Genomic DNA, 12,008 nt, shown 5'->3' on the forward strand with positions numbered 1-12,008 from the left:
AGATATACACTATCTAAATGCAATTAAGATACCTTTAATTCCAATTTATAAAGATATTGTCAGGTCATTTACTGATCTCCTTAAATAATTCAAGGACCTCTTTAAACCTTTTCATGCTATCTCTAAATGATTATCTGGCTGAATTCTAAACCAACATTATGAATTTTATAAAGGGGTGTATGTTATCACAGGACTTTTCCAGTGATTCTCCGTCGCAGACTTCATTCACATAATCTTATCAAGTCTGAGGCAGTCACGGCATGCACCCGTGACCACTAATCGTGCAGTTTAACATACCCAGAAACTCAAACCCAAGTAGTTTGTAACTCGCCCCGACAAAATCAAACAGGTGTGATTTGTCTGAAGTCTTAAGGGTGGGCTCATCCATTGAGCACTGATATGGGGCTGGACTTTGATGGTCTATAACTAATAATGTACTGTTTTCCTATATCTTATGCTTGTATTGATTAGACAAATAATACAATAGCGATAAAGTCCTGTACTAATTTACTAGAAAAACCCAAGGAAAGCTTAGTGTTAATTGTACTTTTTCCATCAATTACTCTTTTATAAGAAGTGCTGAGCGGCTTGCCTTGCCACATGACTGACTAGAACCAGTAAAGACGGGAGTTGGAGGTCATCATGGGTCATTAAAAGCATGAGATACATCCTGTGAAACTGCTGTCATGAGCAAAACATTAACTACCAGAAGAAAGGTAGGATTTGGTTGAGATTGGTCGAAGGACCAGAGGCCACCATGGGAAAGGTGTTGTCCCCTGCTCTTCCGCACCCCATTAGCTCAAAAAATGTCAAAGGAAAGTGTGAAAAAGATGTGAATACCAGGGAAAATTGACCATCTGGGTCCATCTGGAGGTCCTGCCAGATAGACTGACCAGCTCACTTTGTAGCACAAGAAGACCACCTGACTAAGAAGTAGGCACATTGGGTGTCTGGCCTTTGACGAGAATTGCTGCTGTCCATCCAGGTTGTAAAGTATGTGGGGCAAATGCAACACCCACATGTGATCACTTAGCTTCAGCTTTAGGCACATTTTTGGCATTAACGACATACATTATGTATATGACTAAGATTTATAATGAATGAACATGAAGTTGTATCCGCACCCCTGCTTTATTGGTATACAGTTTGTTTGTCGTCTCTAAGTAAGTTAATGGTACATGAAATGTGCAGTTCATCCTGGTTTGGTCTGATGTGATCGATGTCAGTGAAAGATATTGCAGACTGACCAACAGATGAACAGATAGAAGGAAACTGGGGATATTATTCGTGATACCCCCACAACAAAACAGGTTCTCATCCGGATGTACGAGAAATAAGGAACTTGGGTGTTTTGGACTTGACAAGCAGAAAACTGACCTCTCTGTCTGGTGTTAAATGTTTTATGTGCCACATCAGAACGAGACAAAACAAAAAAAAAAGGGCAAGATATGAACTCGCCATACCTATAAGGCCTTTGTGGGCACCAGCTCTGTCAGGTAGCATGTACCGACTGTCAGAAGGGCAAACTTGTGATACATTAGAAGTGTGAAACTGTTGTGGCCTCTAGGGGGTGTTGCAGTGCCCGAAACCCCAGACACAACTACACACACACGGCAGTCCAAGTGCAGTCAAAGAAGTTTAATGGCAACAATACTTTTTTTTTTTTTTTTTTTTACAACAGTCTCTGTTCCACTCCCTCACCCACATCTGAATTCGATTCTGACTGAGCTTTTACTCCCTCAAGACGAGAGGAGAACTTGCTTTTCAACCCGGGAGCACTTCCAGTGCTCAATCCATTACCTCCAAGAAGCACTTCCAGGTTGAGCAGGATCCAAATGGTACTTGCTCCATTAATAATCCACAGATCCCCTTGGTGGCCCCCCACAGAACCCTTCAGGACATACCCATGGGACCACAACTCCCATGGTGCCCCATACTAGGGCTGTCCAGACAGAATGGTGCCACCCAGTGTACGGGGGAAAGCTCTGCCCATAGTAGTCAGTCATCCACTGTCCTGGTGTCCACATCTCACCAGCACAGTCAGTGTGTTCTTCTGGGGCTGCTGGGATGCCATCCCTGGTGTAGCTGCTGCTGCTGCTGCAGTATCTTCTTGTGCCTGTGTCCTGGCATGGCAGGGGAATGTCTCCGCTCCGTAGTTGTCCTTCTTTGCACATGGCCTCCTGGCCAGATAAGGGAGCAGGACTCATCTCAGCCGGGACACCTGGTGGTCCCTCACACAATGCAGGAAAGTCATTACTAATTTAACATACCCTGTGATTTTTTTAGTCATATAAATTGTCATGTAAAGTACTGTAGATTCTTCGTAATTAGAGACTGGTAACATTCTGTGCAAAATTATGAAAACTATAATTGCAAATAAAGTAGAACACTTGTACAATAGTATGCTAAGTAACAGCCAAGATAAGGCTAAGAGAGGAAGATCCTGTCAAACCAGATGTTTAGACCTTTTTAAAACAAATATTAATAAAAGACTTCATGACTTTACAGAGTAAGGAGGAAGGCACATTATAAATCTTGAGATCGAGCCGTTACTTAATACCCGTAGTTGTGGAATAACAGTCACGAAAGATGAACATTATCCTTGTGGTTCTACATACAGTGGTGTGAAAAACTATTTGCCCCCTTCCTGATTTCTTATTCTTTTGCATGTTTGTCACACAAAATGTTTCTGATCATCAAACACATTTAACCATTAGTCAAATATAACACAAGTAAACACAAAATGCAGTTTGTAAATGGTGGTTTTTATTATTTCGGGAGAAAATAAAATCCAAACCTACATGGCCCTGTGTGAAAAAGTAATTGCCCCCTGAACCTAATAACTGGTTGGGCCACCCTTAGCAGCAATAACTGCAATCAAGCGTTTGCGATAACTTGCAATGAGTCTTTTACTGCGCTCTGGAGGAATTTTGGCCCACTCATCTTTGCAAAATTGTTGTAATTCAGCTTTATTTGAGGGTTTTCTAGCATGAACCGCCTTTTTAAGGTCATGCCATAGCATCTCAATTGGATTCAGGTCAGGACTTTGACTAGGCCACTCCAAAGTCTTCATTTTGTTTTTCTTCAGCCATTCAGAGGTGGATTTGCTGGTGTGTTTTGGGTCATTGTCCTGTTGCAGCACCCAAGATCGCTTCAGCTTGAGTTGACGAACAGATGGCCGGACATTCTCCTTCAGGATTTTTTGGTAGACAGTAGAATTCATGGTTCCATCTATCACAGCAAGCCTTCCAGGTCCTGAAGCAGCAAAACAACCCCAGACCATCACACTACCACCACCATATTTTACTGTTGGTATGATGTTCTTTTTCTGAAATGCTGTGTTCCTTTTACGCCAGATGTAACGGGACATTTGCCTCATCAGTCCACAAGGTATTTTCCCAAAAGTCTTGGCAATCATTGAGATGTTTCTTAGCAAAATTGAGACGAGCCCTAATGTTCTTTTTGCTTAACAGTGGTTTGCGTCTTGGAAATCTGCCATGCAGGCCGTTTTTGCCCAGTCTCTTTCTTATGGTGGAGTCGTGAACACTGACCTTAATTGAGGCAAGTGAGGCCTGCAGTTCTTTAGACGTTGTCCTGGGGTCTTTTGTGACCTCTCGGATGAGTCGTCTCTGCGCTCTTGGGGTAATTTTGGTCGGCCGGCCACTCCTGGGAAGGTTCACCACTGTTCCATGTTTTTGCCATTTGTGGATAATGCTCTCACTGTGGTTCGCTGGAGTCCCAAAGCTTTAGAAATGGCTTTATAACCTTTACCAGACTGATAGATCTCAATTGCTTCTGTTCTCATTTGTTCCTGAATTTCTTTGGATCTTGGCATGATGTCTAGCTTTTGAGGTGCTTTTGGTCTACTTCTCTGTGTCAGGCAGCTCCTATTTAAGTGATTTCTTGATTGAACAGGTGTGGCAGTAATCAGGCCTGGGGGTGGCTACGGAAATTGAACTCACGTGTGATACACCACAGTTAGGTTATTTTTTAACAAGGGGGCAATTACTTTTTCACACAGGGCCATGTAGGTTTGGATTTTTTTTTCTCCCTAAATATTAAACACCATCATTTACAAACTGCATTTTGTGTTTACTTGTGTTATATTTGACTAATGGTTAAATGTGTTTGATGATCAGAAACATTTTGTGTGACAAACATGCAAAAGAATAAGAAATCAGGAAGGGGGCAAATAGTTTTTCACACCACTGTACGTCATTCAGGCCCTGGCTTACTATGCATTTGCCTAATTTTTAGCTTTTTCACCTGAACTCCTTATGTTTTTTTAGAACTTGATTATTGCCAGTCCATTTCTGGTTTACTAGTTGGGTAGTCTTCTTGACACATTCAGTAAATATACTGTAAATTACAAAACTAAGGGGGATAAAGTGGGAAATAAGAGCTCGACTGACAGTAGCACCCCAACATGGGTTGTATCTTTTTCTTTTTCAAGTCTGGCTTAAAACTGTGTAGTGTTAAAGCACCTACTCTGCTTGGAAAAAGGTCAGCCGAAAGAGTCATCCTACGTAGAGATATGAGTCAACCTGGGTCAGGGAAAGATAAAAGCAGTGTGGGAGTGTGTGGAGGAGATCACGTGGCATGTGGAGTCTGACAGTGTCAACCTTTAATTTGTCTATACACATGAACCTTAATTTACAGTTATGCTGTAGTTTTTTCCAGTTAATCATATACCAATTATGGTGGCATGAATCAGTGAATGTTCATTTTAAACTCTAATACCCTCATAATACCCAGGTATAAATACAGTATGAAACATATTCTTCATTAATTCTTTGGACTTGTGTGTCTTTTGTAAGTTACATAGTATTGATTACTTTGCTAACAGAATTCTTGAAAAAAAAATGTAGAATGTAATGAAGTGAAATTAAAAAGGTAATCACATTTTGCATTGCTAGATTTGAGGGGGGGCTTATATTTAGCGAAATGTAGGAACAACCCTGGGTCTCGGGGACACCTTAGATTAGATGAGCTTAGTTTAGATCAACTTTATTAATACCCAGGGGACATTTAGATACATACAGCAACAGAAACATAAAACATCAAAGCTACAGACTCACAAGACAAATAATGCTGTTGATGGATGGATGGACATATAGATAGATGGATGCATATTGTGCAGAAATAGCAAAATTAACTTAGAGTATGAATATTTAGACTGGGACATTGGGAGAAGGCATTGAATCGTCTGACCCAGTCAAAGAGACATTTTGCTCCTACATACTGAGGAGTCACTAAACCAGGCCAGAAAACACTTCAACTGTAAGAGCGTTCAGTTCAACGAGCAACACCAAGAGGAAGAAGTGAAAACAAATTATTATATCTGAATAGGAAAAGACCACCATGGGGGTGAGGGAATTGGGTGTGTAGTATTATACCAGACCAAATGGACAACCCATATATCAATTAAAAAAGAAAAATTGGGTCAATGTTGATTACTTAGATCTCAACTCATCTTAGATGGGTAGCATGGCTAGTTTAGAATAAAGTGCTAAGTAGATACATAAAAATTGTGATTAACTCCGAGGCACTATGGTGAATGTGACAACAAATACTAAATTTGAACAAATTTAAAAATTACCCAACAAAGTGATTACATATTATATATCAACCAATCTCTGAAACTCTTTTCCCATTATATTGGCCAACTGGTTTTCAGCTTAACCCATTTTTTTGTCTTTGTAATATGCTATACGTTTTCAGTTTTTAAGGCATTACCTCCAGCTCTGCTGTAAAAATATAGAAAACATTTGACAAGTTTGATAAATAAGTTAGAGTTGTGGTGCTGCTCAAAAATTACTTGCACATCTCCACAGGCACATTTTGTACTTTCAGCATCTGTCCAGAAGATACAAAACGTATCTCCGACTGAAAAGGATTAAATGCTTTCTCTGCCATATACTGCGCGAGTGTTTTGTGCTGGTGAGTTTTAAATCCCTGGAATTTGACTGCTGTACTTGTGTGATGGGCCTGCAAATGAAAGGCAAAGGTTGTGTCATCTTTGGTGCAGAGAAGAAACATCATTCCCAGTAAACGGGTGCCACTTTGTCGTACTGTGTGGCTCAGGTGCGACTCAAAGTGCCTTTGTGTGCAAATGAATGAATTACAGCAAAACTGGACGACTGTCTTGTGTTGGTTACAAATATAGTTTTTTTTTTTTAGCTTACCCCCTGATTTTTGGTTTAAAAAGAAATTTTAACAATTAAGACTGTGTCTGGTTTTGACATTGGATTTAGAATATAAATGCCTGTATCTCCACCCTTGAAAAAGAAAAGAAAAAATCAAATAACTGCATTTTGGAAGCTAGCCCATTAATTCTAATTCATTTATTATTTGTTTTAAAAAAATCAATATGCATCTGAAAACCCTAGCAGGTCTAAAGTTCCATATACAAAAAATGTGGCATTTCTGGAATCCTTCTGCTAAATTTCACACACACACGCAGACACAGTGCAACATCTGAGATCTGTCGACGTGGTTTAAATAACATTTTCTACAGATATGGGTTGTCTTTATTTTATATTTTATTAAGCTTAACATCACAATCCAAAAAAAAAAAAACCAAAATGTGATTTAATTAAGATTATGTAGTGCAGAGTTCAGGAAACTTAACATTTATTAAACGAGAGTCAACACTTCACACGCCTACCTGGTTTGGGAAGACTCAGGCTACATCCACCCTACGGTGTTTTTAAGCAAAAATGATCTGATCTGTGTCCACACCAGCATTTCAACATTGATTATGAAAGTATTTCCATCCACACTTAAATGACTGAAAATGCATGTGACGTAGTCATCTGTATACACTGAGCATGTGTGCAACATAGATGTCTTACCATCCCTTCCAGGATTGCCGGTTTTGGGTAACGCTGCCAGGGATGAGATTTATTGGAGAATTGTAGTGACTGGTTAATTATTTTTTTATGCAGCATTCAAAGAGTACAAAACGCTATTTTGATGCATGCAAGTAACCAACACAACAAGCACTATGGAAAGCAGCTCTTCTATGTTTGCTGTGTTGGAGTATGCTTTTCTTCTGTGAAGGATGACTAAACACGGAATAAGACATTGTAATGAGCATCATCAGGGAATGACCTTGTAATTTAACTGGAATACTATTAAAGTCTGCGTTTTATATAAAAAAAAAAAAAAACTAGTTTCAGGACCGCTCCAGTGTGCCCCCTGAATACTGAAGTTAACAAAAGATGCTTTCCCACCACATGACCTTTTTTTCAGGAACCGGGGACTTTTTAGGAGCTCAGGAATTTTTGTAGCATTCCCAGCACAGGAACTCAGGCTATTTGTAGTTCCTGGTACTTTTCTATTTATTTATTTTTTAGCTCCTACTCCAAGGTATGTACTTTTCACCACCACAAAACAAAAGATGAAACCAAAAGCAAAAGCTCAGACAAAAAAATTAATTAATAATCACAAAAAAACTCATCAAGAGAGACAAAGGCAATTTCCGATCTTTAGGACTGGGGCCGTTATGAGTATTATATCATTTAAAAATGTGATTCTAGGTGTAATATTTTTTTCCTGCAGAACCTTTACGTGTATTCAGGTGTTTCTGATACCAAGAAACATTACTGGCTACTTACTTTTAGTCCTCACGTCTTCTTGTAATATATTCTGCATTTTTCTCACATTGTTTTTGTGCTAATGCCATGCCGTTTTGTTTATGGGCACCACCATGTTATGAGTTTTGTCCTCGTGATGTTTGGTGTCTAACCTCACTGAAGTGTCGCTTTAAACACAAGCATGGCAGGTTGTTTATCATCAGTGATTAACAATAAAAACCAAAGACCTTTACTCACATTTCTTTTTTCCTTCTGGTTTCTGAAATTTTTAGCTTTCCCCTTCAACTACACCTTTTGGTTCTGTTTTTGGCAACAGACTTGAAGGCCTTTTGCTTACTGACCCATTTCTGGCTTTTTGACGTCAGTTCATCTTCTGGTCTGATTTCATTCTTTCTCTTCTTGGCCTTCAGGCAGAACGGGAGCCAAACAAGCCTTTCAATAGGGCTGCCTCAGGTGACTGTCCTAAATAATTAAACATAATTAATCTGTTAACATACAGGGAGATGATAATTATAAAATAATCAACTAAAAGAAAGAAAATGGCAGAATAATAATTAAAGACGCAATAAGCAATAAACTCAACAGCAAAAATGTGATAAGAGGGAACACAAAACAAAGGAAAATGCAGAAATTAAAAGAAGACAAAGGTAAAAAAGGAAACCCCTGACAGTACTAGATTTATTAAATGTGTGGATGCAGTGCCTTCAGGAAAAGCCAGGGTGGTGTAGCAGTTGAGGCTTTGGACTTCAATCCCTGACGTGATTTCAATCCTGACACTCTGTGACCCTGTGCAATTTGCTTCACCTGCCTGTGCGTCAGCTGGAAAATTGAAATAAATTAATCCAGTTATATCTCTAATGTTGTAAGTCACCTTGTTGTGTTGCAGCCTTGTGTTAAAAACACTTAAGTTCAGTTTTTTCTCACATCAAGCAACACTCAATATCCCCACAATATCAAAGCGAGGGGCCCTGTGATGGCAAAGGGCCTTTTCATGACTCACAATCCTCCCCCCATGTGCCTCAATCCTCAAGAAGAACCCTAACCCACACTTGATGAAATCCATTTCCATGGCTAGTGTCCATATGCCAAAATTACCAATGGTGAAGCCCCATGCCCCCCAAACTCTTACCACTCGAGTCTCCACTGGAATAGAACGTCTGTGCACATTAAATGGCCACGTGTTGCATTTTTTTAAAGTATGATCAACTCTCTGTTGAGGAGCTCTGTTCAATAAGTTTCCCAGAGGTCTGTGGGGGTCTTCATCAGGTCTTGATTCAGACCCTTTGGTATGACACTTGAAACTGGGCTCAGGTGTATCCCATTCTATTGCTCATCATTGAGATGTCACTTGATCTTGTTTAGAATCCACCTACGGTCAATTCATAAATGGACATGGTTAGGAAATGCACTCAACTATCTATAATAAGTCCTGCAGTTCAGCAAAAACCAAGCCATCAGGTTGATGGAATTGCCTGTGGAGCTTAGAGACAGGATTAAGTCGAGGCTGAAATCTGGGGAAGCCTACAGCAAAAAATCCTGCAGCGTTGATGGTTTCTTAAGAGTACAAGTACTTCCATAATTCTTAAATGGAAGAAGTTTGGAACAACTACAACTCTCCCTAGGGCTATCCACCTAACAAACTGAGAAATCATAGGAGAGGGGCTTTGGTAAGAGGGGTGACCAAAAACAAATGTGAAGAAATGGGAAAAACTTAGAGAAGAACAACCATCACTGCAACATTTCACTAATCATGGGTTTATGGCAGAGTGGTCAGATGACGCATGAAACCGCATTTGGGGTTTTCAAAAAACGATTCTAAGACTAGAAGAAACAACATTTTCTGGTCTATTGAAACCAAGGTTGGATTGTTTGGCTTCAATTCTAAGCATCACATCTGAAGGAAATCGGGCACAGTTTGTCAGATTCACTGCACCATTCTAACGGTGAAGCATAGTGGTGGGCAGCATCATGCTGTGTGGTTAAAGACATGGAGACTAATCAGAGTTATGGGAAAACTGGTTGGAACAAAGTACAGAGATACCCTAAATGAAAACCTACACCAGAGTGCTCTGGACCCCAGGCTGGGGTGAAGGTTCACCTTCTAACAGGACAAAGCAAAGACAGCACAGGTGTGGCTTTGGGATAACTCTGGGAATGTGCTTGAGTGGCCCAGCCAGTAGTCAGATTTGGAACTCAATCAAACAACTCTGGAGAGACCTAAAGTAGCCGTCCACCCATTGAGTTTAGCACAAGGCTATAACATAACAAAATGTGAAAGGGTCTGAAGAATTGCTGAAGACTCTGAGTATCAGAACCATATTTATTTGTAAGTAAGCATGTCAAATACCAAAAAATCACAAATAGACTTTTAAAGCCTAAATGACAGTGAAACAATAATGATTTGCTGCACACACCAGCGTGTTTACTGTAAAGCAGGCCATGTGTATATTTATTTATCAGTTTGGTTTTAATATTTGTTTTGCACTTTATTTGTGTTGCTTTGATTGCACTCGATTTTCCCTTATTTACTGCTTGTCCAACAAACATAGAACATGTGGACTTGCTCTCACTTATCTTAACTGGCCTTACAGATAAGGTGTGTGGGTGAGCAGGTCAGTGAGCGCAGCAAGGTGTGTGTGTGTCTGTGCTTGTATGCACCGCTGTTGAACGCAGGCGTGTGTCGCTTTTGATGGAGCCCAAGTACGTGAATGTGTGAACGTACACGTGTGTGTGTGTGTGTGTGTCTGTGAGTGAGTGTGCGCGCGCCTCTTTGTGCCTGTTAGGGGAGGTGAGTGGGAGTGTGTGATTTGAGATGTGAATCCGCACAATACAAAAGACATGAATAGTTGGCTGAAATCTCTCACAGGGCAAGGACTCTAATATTTGTGTGGCAGCCCACGCGGTTTTTGAGCTGCAGCTCAAGTGCCAATTTAGTATGCAGCAATGCTGACGCAGAGCCCATAGAGAACCTCCCAAGGTTTTTCTTTTTTAATTTGGTTTTTCCTTAATAAATGTTACGAATTACGCCAAACAGGGCTACTCTATTCTAGGTTGCCTTTCAGCTCCCGAATGAAATGATGAAAAGAATTGTGAGTACATTTTATCAAAGGAGAGGCAGAGATAGAAAATTGAAAAGGAGCTCACACCTCACTGAGAAGTTAATGTATACAGGAGACATGAGGGGAAGGACAGGCGAAAACTACCACAAGAGCAAGTGTCAGAAGGAGTCGAGGAGCTGCAGAGAAGTCAAGCACTGGGAATGCGGCTGCAAGGCACCTGGGCGAAAGGGGAAATGGGCAATGGGCAGTAAAATCTCCAGGTCCCAGTTGTTGCAAGCTGAGCCCTTCTATGTAAAGGTCTTGATACAGTCTAAGATGTCCTGCACAGTCCTTCCAAGTTCTTCTTCTGGGGCAAGGTTGACTCTCCAGCATGTTCTTTGTGCCAGAGTAGAGGGGATGTTTGAGCATTCGCCTGAAAGCACTAAGTGAGGGGTGCTATCTATGGTGAAATGAACAAGTTATTGAAGGTAATTTCAGAAACCACCTGCATTTCCAAAAACCAGATCAGGTAATTTCAGTCATTGAGGTAGAATCCCAAACCTTGGCAAAGGTGCAGCAGGGGGGATCTTGAGAGCAGTACCTGAGTGGTAGTTGAAGGTGGACTTAGGGGAGCAACTTCGATTCCTAGATAACATCGCAGAGACTGCTCTGAGGTCTGACATTGTCTTATTTTATAGAAACGCCCAAGCAGGTGGTCATGTTGGAACTCAGTTCCGTGGCAGGAGTGCCTCTGAGCACAAAAAAGAACCAAATATTTAGAGCAGGAGGAAGAGTACAGCAGACAGGGGCGGCAAACATAGAGTTTGCCCATTAGAGGTGGGTTATAGAGGCTTTGCAGCCTTGTCTCCCTGTAAGCCTTACAGTCTTCTGGGTATCACAGCAGCCAAAAAAGCTTCCAGGTGGCCATGGATTAAGTGAAGTGAATTGTGGTCCCCTGTTACTTGGGCACTAACTGTGAATTGATCACTCATGGTTGGGTCACCTGGGTGAAGGTGTCTGATGTGGAAAGACCCGAAACATATACAATGACCCCATGATACATTACAGATGAAGTGTCAAAGCGCATCAGTAGATGAATGTTGAAATCTGTTTTTAGCAGGAGTTATTGCTTTACCCTCCGATTCAGTCCGTCAGAAATCGAGTCAATTGTACTGCACTCTAAATGTCTAAAATTGGATGAAGTAGATCAGAAAATGAGTAGATGGAATGGTGGCCTATATAAGTGGTCAATGTTCTAATCTGTCAAGTCCATTTTGAATCCATATCTTTAACAACCATCAAGTAAAAATACTAAAGTAGTTCCTTGTTTTTATTTTTTCTTCTTTTTAGGGGTTTCTGTATAGCACAATAC

General features: G+C 40.6%; 1 protein-coding gene across 1 annotated transcript in view; it reads left to right on the forward strand.

The window, feature by feature from the left end:
* Positions 1-12,008, forward strand: part of LOC114667772 (phosphodiesterase 4A, cAMP-specific) — a 649,415-nt gene that overhangs the window by 299,974 nt on the left and 337,433 nt on the right.

The sequence above is a fragment of the Erpetoichthys calabaricus genome, chromosome 17 (genome assembly GCF_900747795.2).
Source record: "Erpetoichthys calabaricus chromosome 17, fErpCal1.3, whole genome shotgun sequence".
In the NCBI taxonomy this organism is placed as follows: Eukaryota; Metazoa; Chordata; class Cladistia; order Polypteriformes; family Polypteridae; genus Erpetoichthys; species Erpetoichthys calabaricus.